Raw genomic sequence first — 14,199 nt, forward strand, 5'->3', positions numbered from 1 at the left:
GCTGTTTAAGGATTTTGCAAGCGAAAAGCGAAAAAAGTTGAACTCATTTTAACTTTTTTCGCAGATAAATTCTTCGCAAGAAATCCCAGCAAAAGATCACTGCGCATGCCTAAAACGTGTTTCGCGCGAACTTTTTCGCATTTCGCTGATTTTTTTCTCACTGGAGATGGGGCTTTAGCGAGCTATGCGAGCAAATCGCGGCTGGGTTCCAAACGTGGAACTTTTCCTGCACCGAACTCACTGCATAGTTCATTTCCTATCCCAAAATTACCTTCTTTGACGGAGAGCGCATGCCTATAATCGAACTTCTGCGCGAATCAACCTGGAAACAACAAAGCCAACATGGAGTCTGCATATGCGAAGGTTTGTAATGTTTGCTCTCTTGCCTCTAAGTATCGTTTTCCCGACCATATTCCACTAACCCTGGTCGCGTGGAAGTTTTCTGCATGTCCCCTTTGCCTTCATTCTTTGTTAGGCTGCTGTCAGTTTCCTCGAAACTGTCGATAACAACACAGCAAGTAGCACCACTTGCACTTTTCTTCTTCTTTGCTTCACTATAATCTTCAATCTTGCATCTGCCAATCTCCTCTTCCTTCTTGATTCCTTCAGCAAAATTCCCACAAATGTGAAACGCATGTTTTCGGGCCACCTTGAATATCCATAATCAAACCTGAAATACTTCATGTTAAAAAGTTCGAAACGGGAGTCGCGCCAAACAAGTCCAGGTCCTGCACCAAATTCAACTTAGTTCAGTGCATGAGAAGTTCAATGTTTGGAACGAACCCAAAAATTGCTTGCTGTAAAGTATTTGTATTAATTCTCCTAACAGCGTGCGATTTAAGTGTTCTGTGACTTTCAGAAAAAACACAAACTTTATAGAATGAATGCTGCAGCTGCCAGATTACTGGATAATGGTGGAAAATGATTCGGAATTTTGAAGAGCCTGAAAGTCAGGTAAACATTTTCGAGCGTTAAAAAATGCACTGATTATAGAAGAAAAAATAAAGAAAAGACAGTGAGAAAGACAATAACGGGAGCGTTCGAGACCATTGAACGGGCTTCAGGGATACCCTGAGAGAATTAAAAATGTTTTGTTTTACAAGGATATAAACAGGCCAAAGATAAGCATCGCTTTGTAGATGTTTATCTGACATCTGTATGTTCATGAAAACACCCAGTAGTGCGGTATGACTCGTGTATGTATCACGTATGTACCTGAATCGTAAATTTAGCTCTTAAAGCATCTCGTAGACCTTAAACAGCATACCTCAAACAGAACTGACCTGTTTTACGCAAAGTAAGAGAAATATATAATTTTAAATTCATTCAAGATCGATAACACCTTTTAACACTGTTGAAGAGATATCTTATTAGAAAGCACCAATTCATCTGATAAAAGGTTAATGTTACGAGAGACTGCTTGCTAAAGGGGCATAAAAAGAAAATTCAATCGGGAAAATATCGCTGAAAGTGCAGAAGATAAAGTACAAGCCTAGGTCATGCAAACAACAGTGTGGTTCCTTGTGCTTATCTTGATGCAGAGTATGAAAGAAGCCTTCTTGTGAAGCGATGCAGAAGACATTCAAAGCAAATATGATTGCAAAATGCGCATTTCGTGAGGTTTTCTTATATCTCTGTCAAACACAAAATTTCACACTTCAATTTTGCCAAAAAGGTCTATCATGGGTCTCCTAAAATCCTTGGCCAGCCAAATAAACATTTTAACAGCCGTTGCATGCTACTTCATGACTTTATAGTTGCAACTGCTTGCTATATTGTTTTGATAACCATTGTTTTGGCTTTTCCCATAAAAATGTCCTCATAACCAGTATTAGGTGGATAAAAAACCCCTTTAAATAATTGTAAAGAAAAATAAGAAAGCAAGAAGCTAAGCGAGTCATTCTGAATAAGAAATTCTGAATATAGCGTTAATCATTGCCCACAAAATATTAAGAATGGAAGTGACCAATATAAAGAAAGATTGCCTTCTTCCACTGAAAAGTAAGCAAAAATTCGTCGTCCTGCAACGAATGAATTTAATGATGGATGGCTGAATCTAACAAGCATAATTTTAGATATAGGAGCAATCTTTAGAATGAAGACTTTTTATTACCTCCTGCATTTTGATTCTTTACTTTCCGGCAGCAGCTACCCTTACCGGCACAAATATTTTTAGTGGTATGATTGTTTATATGAGAGAATCAAATCTATTTAGCCCAAAATTTGAAGGCTTTCGATAAAAGGAGGACTCAGTGAGTAGGAGCACATGGTCCTGACAGGTCAGAGTACCTGAATCTAATAGGCAAAGATTTGCAAAAACTGACAGGAAAATACTGTACACGGTTTCGTCATCTTTGCTATTCACACATTGTCAATCGTACCAGCTTCCTTTCCGCAAATCTGTTGCGGCGCATTCAAAAAACCTCCGTGGCCATGCGTTCGCGTTGACCTACTGCGTTTTCAAAATCATCCACGCGTTCACATTGATCCAGCGTCTTGTCAATAACCGCCACTTTGCAAATATCCACTTTGGTCGGCATTTCAAAACCCTACAATTTTGTGCCAATTTGGATCAATGCTAACGCTTCAGAAAAAAATGGACACTTCTCTCTACGTAAAACGTGACAACAGGAACTCGGCCTTATATAAAGATAAATCTATACACCAATTCAACTTATGGCTCCGTTTTGGAGATTTATTAATAGTTCGTTGTACGACTTTTTACGCTTGATCCCTGCAGTTTCTCCAGTCCGCCAATCCAATGAATTTAGCAATCCAGGGCAAATAGTGATCTGATGCATTTAGCAATCTGATGCATTTAGCAATCCGATGCATTTAGCAATCCGATGCATTAAGCAATCCAGTGCAAATAGCGATTTGATGCATTTAGGAATTTAATGCAAATAGCAATCCGATGCATTTAGCAATCCGATGCATTTAGCAATCCAGTGCAAATAGCGATCCGATCCGATGCATTTAGCAATCGGATGCATTTAGGAATACGATGAACTTAGGACTCCGATGCATCTAGTAATCCGATGCATTTAGCAATGAATTTTCCTGGTAGAAAAACTATTATCTTTAGCCACAGAAACTAGAACAAGATAGATAAGATTGCAAACTGTCGGTGGATTTTGTTTGAAATCGAAATCTTCACAGCATGGTGCATCTCAGCTTCACAAAGCTTATTAATATTTTTCATATGCTTCTGTTTTATTGCTTAACCGTGTTCTAATTCTTAATCTCAAAAGTTGATTCTAAAACTTTGTAAGACCTTTGCCAATCTTCATTTCAAAATCAATCCGGATAAAAGTATGAAGCATGATTATGCCTTTGATGGTGGTTGTGGTGCAGTTTAATTATAGAAAGACAATAAAAAAATATGTAGCTAGGCTTTAATATACGTTATAATTCTTGATCACAACCCGTGCGTAAATTCCCTGAGGAGATAGCCGCTAAATTCGTGGATAATTGCTTCTGTCCGCAACCAGAATCATAATTAAACACCCTCAATAATAATTATTGCGCTTCTCTTCCTTGCTTGCGGTTGTCTATGATGTTTAATTCATGAAGAGCCGTGCGGTAGATACGAAGTGCTCAAAGACTAAAGTTTACTACTTCTAAGTTTGATTAAAAGTGAGGGTATCTTGTATTGCATGTAAATGAATTGACAATTTAGAACTCCAAAAATTGACAAAGAGGCAGATTTTTTTCGCACATTTCAAACAGATTGATTGACAGAAAACTTGCTTTCTCGCAAATTTCGTCCAATTCAAAAGGAAAATAATATTAAAGCTGCAAATTAAATGGGAACGAAAATTCTTTTCATTTTCATCTCAAGAGATTTTGCTACAATATAGATAACTTTTCATTAATAGCGGTACAAAATTTTAAAATGGGTTTAAATAGGCAAACATTTCACAACATGACTTTAGCTTTTCGTCTGATACTCTTCAAAGTAAAAAATATACCCAGTGGTTGATCGAAATCCATCAAAAAAACGCGTGCACATGACCAGTATAAAAATTACCACTGAAGTCTAAAGCGTGAAAAGAACTCCTTCAGTCTGAAAAATCGAAAAATTCAGCAAATTGTACTTACCCTTTTCAAAACTGCGGCCTTGGTACAAAAATCTGGAAACCTCTTCAACTATTCTGAACTTCTATTCTACCAAATAATGCAAATACACCTCTCTGAAAACCTGATTGAAAGACAAAAGATTAGAACCAAGAAAATATTGTAAATGCGACTAAAATAAAGGGCAGTCTTCATTTTTATTGCATTTCTAAGATCAATTTAATATTTGCTATGCAAGTGGAATTCAACACAAGGTTTGGCGTCATCTGCTCACTTGACGTGATAATTGTGCTGAGAATTTGCAATCTTTAAAAGAAAAGGCCTGTTTCTGTTCAGAGCATTTCAGCCAATTCCAGCAAAAACATTTATAAAAACAATAGATAATTTTCTTTGACCTTTAACTACGCATTAAAGGGCTGGTCTTTACGAGAAAAATTAATGAAAATGGCAAAAACGTTTAACCTACCAAAGGAACATATCTGTGGCGAAATCCTAATGCGATAATTATATCCAACTGGGTTAAAACTTTGAAGCTAATTAAAATAATAATTATTAGAAACGTTCAGTATCCAATGAAATAGGATTTGAACGTAATTAAATCAAATCGAGGACTCGTATACTTACGTCTTTACATATACAACTTAGGTCGACGCTGACGTTGTTGCCAAAGCCTCTTAACGGCAGGAACCGCGCCACTGAACCTAAACTGGAGGGGCCGGCAATGTAAGAAAGTTTCCTTTTCCTTGCTTTAGCCCCAATTGTGACAATCACTTTGCTGACGCTGTTTTACTTGTGTGCTTTTGTTAAATCTATTTTTTGTCATCTAAAACATTTTTCCTTTATAAGTAATTTAAGCAGATTTTATTCTTTAATTTAGCGAAAAAGGGGGCATTGCTTCCCGTGGCGCGGGCCCTGAATGGGTATTGGCTTTTCACTCTTTTTTTATAAGAACCAGTAAATTTAAGTTCCGGCTCACTTGAGGCTGGATTATTATAAATTTTTCTCAAAGTAAGAGGGTTAAGCAGTGCTATTGCTAGCTTTTTCGCTCTAAGGAGGTGTTCAGGCCTTATTTTCCAACAAAGTAAGTGAGACAGCCTTAATTGCTGACAAATTTGAATATTCACCGAAAAAGCACCCACACATCGCTTAAAACCCTCGATTTTGAGAAAAAACGTTGTTCAAAATTGCATTTTGCAGAAGCTCAGCCTCAGCTTGTTCGTAATTTATTCTTAACTTTTGACCAGTTTTGAGGCTCGTGTATTATAAAATTGTTCTTATAAAAAAGGTGTATTACCGTAACTTAAACCAGCTCGACAATAGGGACTGACTTGTAATATCAGCTGAACTCTATCGTCAAACAGGGCTTTCTTTATTGGTCTAGCTGTTTGAAATTATGTTTCTACATTTCGGTCAGTTTACATCTTGGTTGTGCATATAAAAACATGCTGCCTGAAGATCGCATTAGGCGTGAAACAATGAGTTGCAACTGTCCTGTTCCGTACGCTAAAGTGCGTACTGCTCCGCCTATACAGCATTAAATATTACATGATCGAACACTTTGTTCAGGCACCGCGGAGCGTTGAGAAAAGTGTGGGGTCTAAAAAAGGTGGGGGGGGGGGCTAAAACCGTATAAAAAAGAGGCTTTTCTGGTAGTTTGATACTTGATATTTGGCATTTTTTGAAAAAGTGGCTAAAGCTCATCACAGCCCCCCCCCCCCCCTGCTCCGCGGTGCCTGTTGTTACGAGTGGTGTGTCACTTAAATAGGCGTACGAGAGTTTTCAGATTTAAAAATCCATCGATTTTGGGTCCAGAATCGCGGATTTTTTTTCAGATTTTTGGACAGGGTGTCAAAAACACTCAGCCCACCTTTTTTCGGGATTCTTCAGAAAATTATGACATTTGAATTCAATTGACGCATACTACTTGAAAGTACATTCTATCTTCATTTCAACGATATCCACGCTATCAAATCATGTATTACTTAATCGACCCTTTTGGTATTCCACAAAAGAGTCTGGATTGAGCCATCTTTTTATACATCGGCTCGATTGAGTTGCGTTAAAGTTCTATAGCATATATCATTTGGTCATCTTATCACGCTTGAAAATTTTTAACTATGGTTTGGCTCCACTTTTCTTGGTAGCTCTTGCCCTTTAAGCACGAAAATTAAAGTATTCTTCCTAACAACGACTTTGAGGGATCATCTTCTCTCCTAAAGAGGCACTGGTCTCCAGACTTTCCAATATTATGTTGCGTACCGGACATTTGTTGAACATTTCTGATTTTGACTGGATTATCGGAATTTTATATCTTTTGTGGATCTCTGGATTTCTGAAAGGATTCTAGTGGATTTTTGTGGATTTTTTGCAGGGTGTATGAGGAGTTTTGGAGTGATACACCCCTCGCTTTTTCAAATGAAAGCAATTTAAGGGTTCCCAATCTGCGCCATTAATTTCTCATTACCGTGTTTGCCGAAAATGGATTATAAATAGGCATCATGTCAAAATTAGTCTGAGCAGAAAATATCATACACTTTGGGCAATCAGGAAAGTTTAGAAATTTTCCACGGGCTTAAGGTTAAGAAGGGCTGCTCTTAAGCACACTGAAACTGTTTACATTTGACCTCAAAACTTCGCTGACTGATGAGCAATCTTAGTCGCTTGAGGAAACATTGCTTTTGACTGAGCCATATCTGACAACGAATTAATGAATAAGTATTTTCGCTTAAATATCACAGAGTTTGACCCGAGGATAGGATAGAAGCCATTACATTCGAAGCAACAGGTGAAAAGCTGATTCACCACTTGTCACGGCTTATGTCCCGTTTTGGAGTTGAAACCGGCAGCAAAATACGATTAAGGGAAAAGCACCCTACGGCCTATGACAGCCATTCTTAACCTCCGGCCCGTGGGCCAACTCCGGCCAGCAATAAGATATCATCCGCCCTTCTGAATGCTTTTGCCTCAAAAATATTTCCTTTCCAAGACCCTTTTATTTTCATATCAACATTAAATAGACTTTAGAACCTAGAAAGAATATTTCTCCCCTTAAAATCTATTTTGGATGCAGTTTCTGGCCATTATCAGATTATTATAATATAAATCTTTTTGCCGCCAACCGATGGCGGCCTGTACTAACCACACTCACAATCATCACATTTTGCCCGCTCTTTGAGATACACTCTTTTTTTAAAAGAATCAGTAAATTTAAGTTCAGGCTGACTGTTCTTAATTTTTTCGAAAATCTGAGGCTGGATTGTTCTTAATTTGTTCATAAATTAATCTGGTGTAGGCAGTGCGATTGCTGGCCTTATAAAATTGTTCTTACAAAAAAGAGCGATTTTAAGAAAAAACGTTGTTGAAAATCGCATTTTGCAGAAGCTCAGCCTCAGCTTGTTCTTAATTTCTTCTTAACTTTTGACTAGTTTTGAGGCTCGTGTTCTTATAAAATTGTTCTTATAAAAAAAGAGTGTATGATATTTTGTGACGTCATCGTCGAAAGTTTAACGGTCTATACCTCTTAAAATATAAACGTTACAGGGTTGATGTTTGATAGATTGTTTCATCTCTTTTGATGCTTTTTCTAATGGTTGCCTCAGATTTATAAAAAAATGACTTTTAATTTTTTCTGACCGTAAGATGAAATTTTGCCTTGTTGCGTGACCGGAAGTAAAATTTGAAATGGTACATGGCAGATTTGAATTCTCTGGCATACTGGCATCGAGAAACAGTTTAGAGAGCCTTGACAACACATGCGGTTAGTTAGTTATGGTTATTTCCCTGTCTATTCTCTTAGACACGGTTTACTTTGTTTCTAGGAAATACTGATTTTTGGACCTTTAGACCAAGGCTTTAAAAATGTCTCTAACCGAAGCGTTGCGTTTATAATTCAGACGTAGATTAATAATAAGTGCCAATGGACTAAATACTTCGCCGCCAAGATATTTTGACAAGACTACTTTACATTTATTCAAACATCTGCTATTTGCCAGCGCAAAACCTTTAACTAACGGTGGGAAAAATTAAACCTTCTGTACTCATTCCATGCCGTTTCCTTCGAAAATAAATTATTTACCGCCTACCTACGTATAGTGTTTATTCTCATCGGTTCACAGGTTTCCTGCTTTGGCTCATATCTTCATTTGTATTAAAAGTTAAAATTTTCAACGAAGTGTGCTCGTTCAATAAAGCTTTGGGGTCATTTCTATAATTTTACAAATTAACTTACAAAAATTATCATTATACTTAGGTAATTCGATACATTTATAAACCATAATTAAAAACACATATACGCGATCAAAAAATTTTTCTTAGAATTTTCGCTGCCCTTCGGCAGCCTCTTCAGTAAGAATTCTAAATTATGGTTAATTGTGGTTTATAAATGTACTGAGTTACCTAAGTACCATTTGTCATACAACACACGGGATCTCTTAAAATCCTTGACTCAAAAAGCCAGTGACTGAAAACAAAAATTATCATGTTCCACGAGAAACGTGCAAAGTGATCTTAACAATTGTATATATTTTTAAGACGGTACAAGATTTAAAAAATGATTTAAAAAAGAACAAATTATCAATTTTTCAAGCTCAAAAAGTCTATACTTCAGCTTCTGAAAGCTTAAAACAACTTTTCTTGTTTCATTTTCAAATTGCAATAATGTCTAAATCCACTATGCCTGTGCTATCTGCGAATTCCATACTTTGAAATCACACGACTGTCTTTGGGAAGCATACTTACAATTAATTTTGCTGAAGCCTTGAGCATATCAGACAGATTGAAGATATTGTGGTTTCCATTCGTTTGTCAATGAATGCTCGCTTTCCCAACAGTTTGATAAGAGAAGAGTTTTTACACTCCTTTATGTAATAGAAGTCAAAAACTTAGTGCAAAAAAAGAATCCTTGTGTGGTCGTCACAAGTGTTGGCACAAGAAAAGTATCCACTATGAGGAGATACATGCCTCAATTAAATGGGGACGAAAACAGGCTCAGCTAAGCTGGTTTCTTCGGAAGCAACTAATTCTTGATACCTTCGAAATAAACAGTAGCACGCACGAAGCTTTTTTATTCAAATGGGTTTCTGCAGTGAAGTATAATGGAGATTGTGTAATAGAAAGACATCAAGCTCGTTTGATGGCAAAACAATTGACACAGGAAGCTGAACTTGAGTTTGAAGAAAAGTTTCGCTCGTAGAAAGGTTGATATTTATAAAAGTGCTCCTGGCTAAGAGCAACCAAGGACTCACAACAAGAGTTTTCCATTATGCTAAGAAATATTAATTGAACTTATTCTAAAAATGAACTACAGAGTAAATAGCTTCTACTATATTCAAGACTGCTGACCAGGCCCAAACATACTCCAAACATATGCTTTAAATGTTATGTTTCGCTCAAGCTCGACGTTGTTACATATGCCAAAATTTGGTTGTCTTCTTTTGTACTTCTCAGGGGCTCACAAGTTACCTAGCGGAACTAAATCATTATAGCTCACACTCATGTGGATTTTGATATTTTCCAGTCTGAACATTTTCCAATGGTTTATGGCTTTCCACAAATCTGAAATAATCTAATTTGTCGGAATAAAATTTGAAATATGCCTCAACTGCAGATCCTTGGTAAATTCATTTTAACTGGAAAAATATACAGGAATTTGTCAATATAGAACTGAAACAAAATGTTTCTCTTTATGGTCGTGCTAGATAGTTTATAAAGCCGCACTTTCAAAGATCAGTTCACAGGGCTTTGCGCAACTGGCGTGCTTTGCTGTATCGGTTTTTATGTGAAAAGAAACTGACAGTACTTGGTATTTTCGTACAGAACGATTTTAGGCCCGTTTTGAAAATATGGTCACAAAGCATGCCGGTTACGCAAGAGGATTTAAGAATCGAGGGTAACGACTTTGTTGGATGATCTTATATGATTTTGTCAGCAGTTGAAATGAATTGAACCAGCAAACAGATTCGTTTATAAAGGGTTTAGGCGATAAAGCTAAGAGAAAAATCTCTCAAAAATTGGCTTGGGTACAGCCAAATACCTTCATGTAATTTCTCCACCAAAACATTACACTTTGGTCCTGGTTCAAAAGTTTACTAATCAAGCCAAAAACAGCAATCAGTTCGCAACTTGTAAAACCTTTCCCAGACCAAACCTCACCCAATTTTGATATATTTAACTGATTTTGCATATTATGAGTTATTCTGAGGTGTCCTACTGTGTCCGTTCTAATTCTACGATCCCAATTTTTTAACTTGAAAAACAATATTATCAGTGCGATTTATCATATTTGACCTAGACGTGGATACAATGAAAGGCAGCGTGCATAACTGACGTGGAATTTCAAATCACAATTTAATTAGTAATGAAGGAAACGAAGAAAAGGTTTTTACCATTTGCAATGTAAGGTAATGGCATTCTTGCCTGCAAGGCAGACGGTGAGTTTGAGATTAAAATTCTTATTGCTATCATAACTTACAATATTGCAATATGACTGCAATTTTGTTGATCAAAATAAATTTTAGACGTCCGGTTCAGAGGCGTCGCCAGCCCGGAAAAACTGGGGCAGACAAAAAAATTTCTCAACCACGCCCCATCAGACTCTCGGAAAAGGTGGGAAATGTCTTTTTTAGCATTTAAAACTTTTGTAATAGCAACTTTCTTCAGCAGTTTCTTTTGAAATGGGGGCTTTATTGCAAGAACGATAAACGAATTAGATCTGATGAACCCTTCCCCTGCCTTCTTCCCCGATAGGTTGATCAAAGGATTTTGAGATTTGATTTTTGATAAAATTAACTGCGCTTCCTGTCAAACTTCTGAGTCTGCATCGTATTTTCAACCATTCCTTCCACAATGTCATCACTATTTGATTTTCTTCATTAGCTACGAATTATTTTGCGCCAAATAAACCCGTTTCTGCTCAAAACAATAAGCTGCTTTTGACTGCTAGCAAATGAATTCAAATATCGAGCCATGCTTACAGACATTGCAATTTAAAGCTTTCCAGATGCTTCGAAGGAAGCTTATTTCAGAAAGGTCGTGTAAACTTTTCAGTTTTCTGAATTGACGTTACTGATACCAAGATAGCGTGCTCGCCTTCAAATAAGAACGATAATCGGCAAGTGTTTGCAATAGAAAAAGCACGATTCTCCGTTAACGTAAATAGCAATGGAGAAAAAATTCTTTGTCATGTCACAACAACGCTTTTATCTTTGCAGCTGAAAGTACGAAAAACATTCGTGAAAATACAGACAACGAAGCCATTTTTAATCCGGCGAATTATGTTAGCATCTAGATTGACGTTAAGCTAGCGAAAACTTGGAATATGAATCATTCTTGCGCTCTATAGAGCTAGGTTGTGAAAATTCTGATCAGGTTTCTCCACCTGTTTAGACAACTGATTTGTTTGTGCTAATCCATGTCATAAGACCTTATCCAAGAGTTTCCAAAAACAGCTTTTTTCTCGACAATATAACATTATGGTCTCTGGTAGAAAGCTGTTTCACTTGGTTTGTAGCATTTGATGAAAGAAGAAGACTAAGCTAACTGCATAAAGCCTCGAAATATAGGCCATAGAAAGATACTATTCATAGTCACCATAAGGCTGTAGTGGACGGTTGAAGTACTAACTCAATTTCAGCTTTATAGAGCAAGGATTTAGAAGATTTGTCAAGACATAACTTTAAAATCTGACGTAATTTGTCACAAAAAAAGTAAATAATGTATGCAAAATACCGTAAGTTTTATTCTTAGACAACTTGAACGAATGACTTTCTTCTTCGGTGCAGAGCAAAACTTTCTCTTTTCAAGTTCACCAAAACGTGCTGTTTTCTTGCAATCTTTGACCTCGTATTGTTCACAATAAGTTGCTTTCAAAATTCCAAGTGCATTATTCTGAGAAAACAAAGAGCTGTGTATGATGAGTTCTGCAAAAGCCAACCGGGTCGTGTTGTTCATTATTACAGGCAAATTAATTCGCTGTTATCTCAAATTAAGCCTTGCCCAATACTTCTTAAGCATGATGTTGTTGAGATTCCCTCTTAAGCTTCATCAAGCCGGATCTTCTGCAAGGGATAATTACCTACTGAACGGCTTTCGACTTTTAAAAAATCAATGAGAAATTATTCGAGAAAGAATTAATTTCAAACTTCATATTGATCACTTATCCTAACCTTCCTTACAGGACATCTCAATGGGAAGGCCTACTAGTTAGTTTTCAGGGGAATTTTTATTCTTCAAAAGCAACTGAAGAATCAGATAGTTGAATAATTATCGATATAAAATTTATTGGGCAATCATCATTCTCATACAGTTAACTAGAGTTATATCGGCGTATTTGAGAACTTCCTTTACATTTTATTTAAAAAAGTCCATAATAAATCAAGGAATTACTATCTGGAATGATATTCCTCTGGAAATAAAACAATCCAAAACTAAACGCAATTTTGTCAAAAAGTGGATTCAAAACTGACTCTAGTTTGAAAATAGTTCTCGATAAAACTGGATTCAGAAAAGATTTGGTGATTCCTGAACTAATGAGCAGATATTTTATTGATCTTTAGCATTTTTCCTTTTTCCTTTTCCATTACTTTCATTTATCATCTTTCTTCTCCTTTCTTTTATTTCTGAATTTTGTAACTTCTTTCGAAACTTAGTATAATCTTCTTCTTAAAATTTGTCTTAAAGGCATTTGACACAAGTAAAAGTGGCTTACAGCGAGTAAAACACGTGAACAGTTTCCGCCTTTCTGCAAATCGGTGAAATCCTAAAGCAGCGCGTATTGGTTTAACGTGAGCAGCTTCCAATTCCTTTCTTGTGCGCGTGCTCTGGTCAATTTGGCCTCAGTATTTTTGGATTCGCTGTACTTTTGCATGTCAAATGCCTTTAATGTTGTAATATTTTGCAATTCAGTGTAGTTTTATAGGCATGCTGTGTAATAGGGTAAATAACTCGATAGCTGTACTGAGTTCTTTTATTTGCCCTAAGTATTTTTAATTGTAAGTAATTTAGTAATCATGTAGCCTGTAATCAAAAGCTTGAATGTATTGAATTGAATTGAATTGAATTGAATTGAATTGAATAAACACTTGCTTCACGTAACCAACCTAGTAGCTGGAGTTGTAACTTGTGTAAGTCACGAGGTATGAGTCAGACTGTATAATTCATGTAGATTGCACACGGTTGTGATGAAATAGATGAGATTGTATGATGCGAAGAAAATTGAAACGTTTTTTATGACTACTTCTTCGGTTTTAACTAATACCCTTGTCGAACTAGCTTGGTTGGGGAATATTATCCAAAAATATTACAGCCATTGGTTTGGTTTAGCTTAATAAATATAAGAATTTATAAATTTGTTGAAATAAAAGTGACCAACGTAGTTGAGTAGTTGTTTGGGGACAAGGCTGGACGTGATGAAGAGGATGTCAACCTTTGAAAACTTGCTTAGTTTTCTCTTAAATAGAAATTAATATAATACCAGTGACGATTTTGGTTTAATCTTTACGTTCGATATGTAGAGGCTTTTCGGTTTTGCCACTGTTACTTTTGTATAGAGGAGCTGAGAACTGGTCATAAGCACAGATATAGGGACCGTGACCGTTGACATTAAAACTTAAAAGAGCTTCGGTTCATATCCCTATTCAATTATTACCATGATCAATGACACTGTTTACTAACCATTACAATACGACAGAACTGATATTCATTATCGTAATAATAGTCATTTTTGCGTCATGAACGGAAATTTCAAGGGCCTAGGGAGGCTAGAACCCCTACCCAGATTTTGCTAAATTGCCAGTTTAAACAGACTTTGAGTGCTTTTGTCAGAATATTTTGTCATTTGTCGACATATTTGCTGGTTTTTGGAGGTCTGTGATTCTTTCCCATGAACTGATTTTTTCACAGATATACGTTCGTAGGAAATAGCAGAAGGTTGCTTGCTTCCAGTGGTCTAAAAGCCCCACGGTTACATGATCAAAGCTGGCGGCTTTCGACAGTAAATATTTTATTGATGGTTTTCAAAATCTACAGAACATTTTAATGACACTCCCATCGAGCAAAGGCTTATTTTTCCTGTCAAATTCTAGAAGCTATCTCGCAAATGGGGAATTTAGTCACTACATTTTGTGA

The 14,199-nt window shown here is 36.5% G+C and overlaps 1 protein-coding gene across 4 annotated transcripts in view; it reads right to left on the reverse strand.

The window, feature by feature from the left end:
* Positions 1–14,199, reverse strand: part of LOC135682699 (adenosine receptor A2b) — a 53,908-nt gene that overhangs the window by 24,998 nt on the left and 14,711 nt on the right. For all 4 annotated transcript variants that reach the window (XM_089113047.1, XM_065197692.2, XM_089113046.1 and 1 more), the window contains exons 2-3: positions 11,803–11,961; positions 4,102–4,201 (exon numbers count right to left, since the gene is read on the reverse strand). The gene's annotated coding sequence lies outside the window, so the exon portion shown is untranslated. The remainder of the gene's footprint in view (positions 1–4,101; positions 4,202–11,802; positions 11,962–14,199) is intronic.

This window comes from Rhopilema esculentum, chromosome 16, assembly GCF_057945365.1.
Source record: "Rhopilema esculentum isolate cy_ngs chromosome 16, ASM5794536v1, whole genome shotgun sequence".
Classification (NCBI taxonomy): domain Eukaryota; kingdom Metazoa; phylum Cnidaria; class Scyphozoa; order Rhizostomeae; family Rhizostomatidae; genus Rhopilema; species Rhopilema esculentum.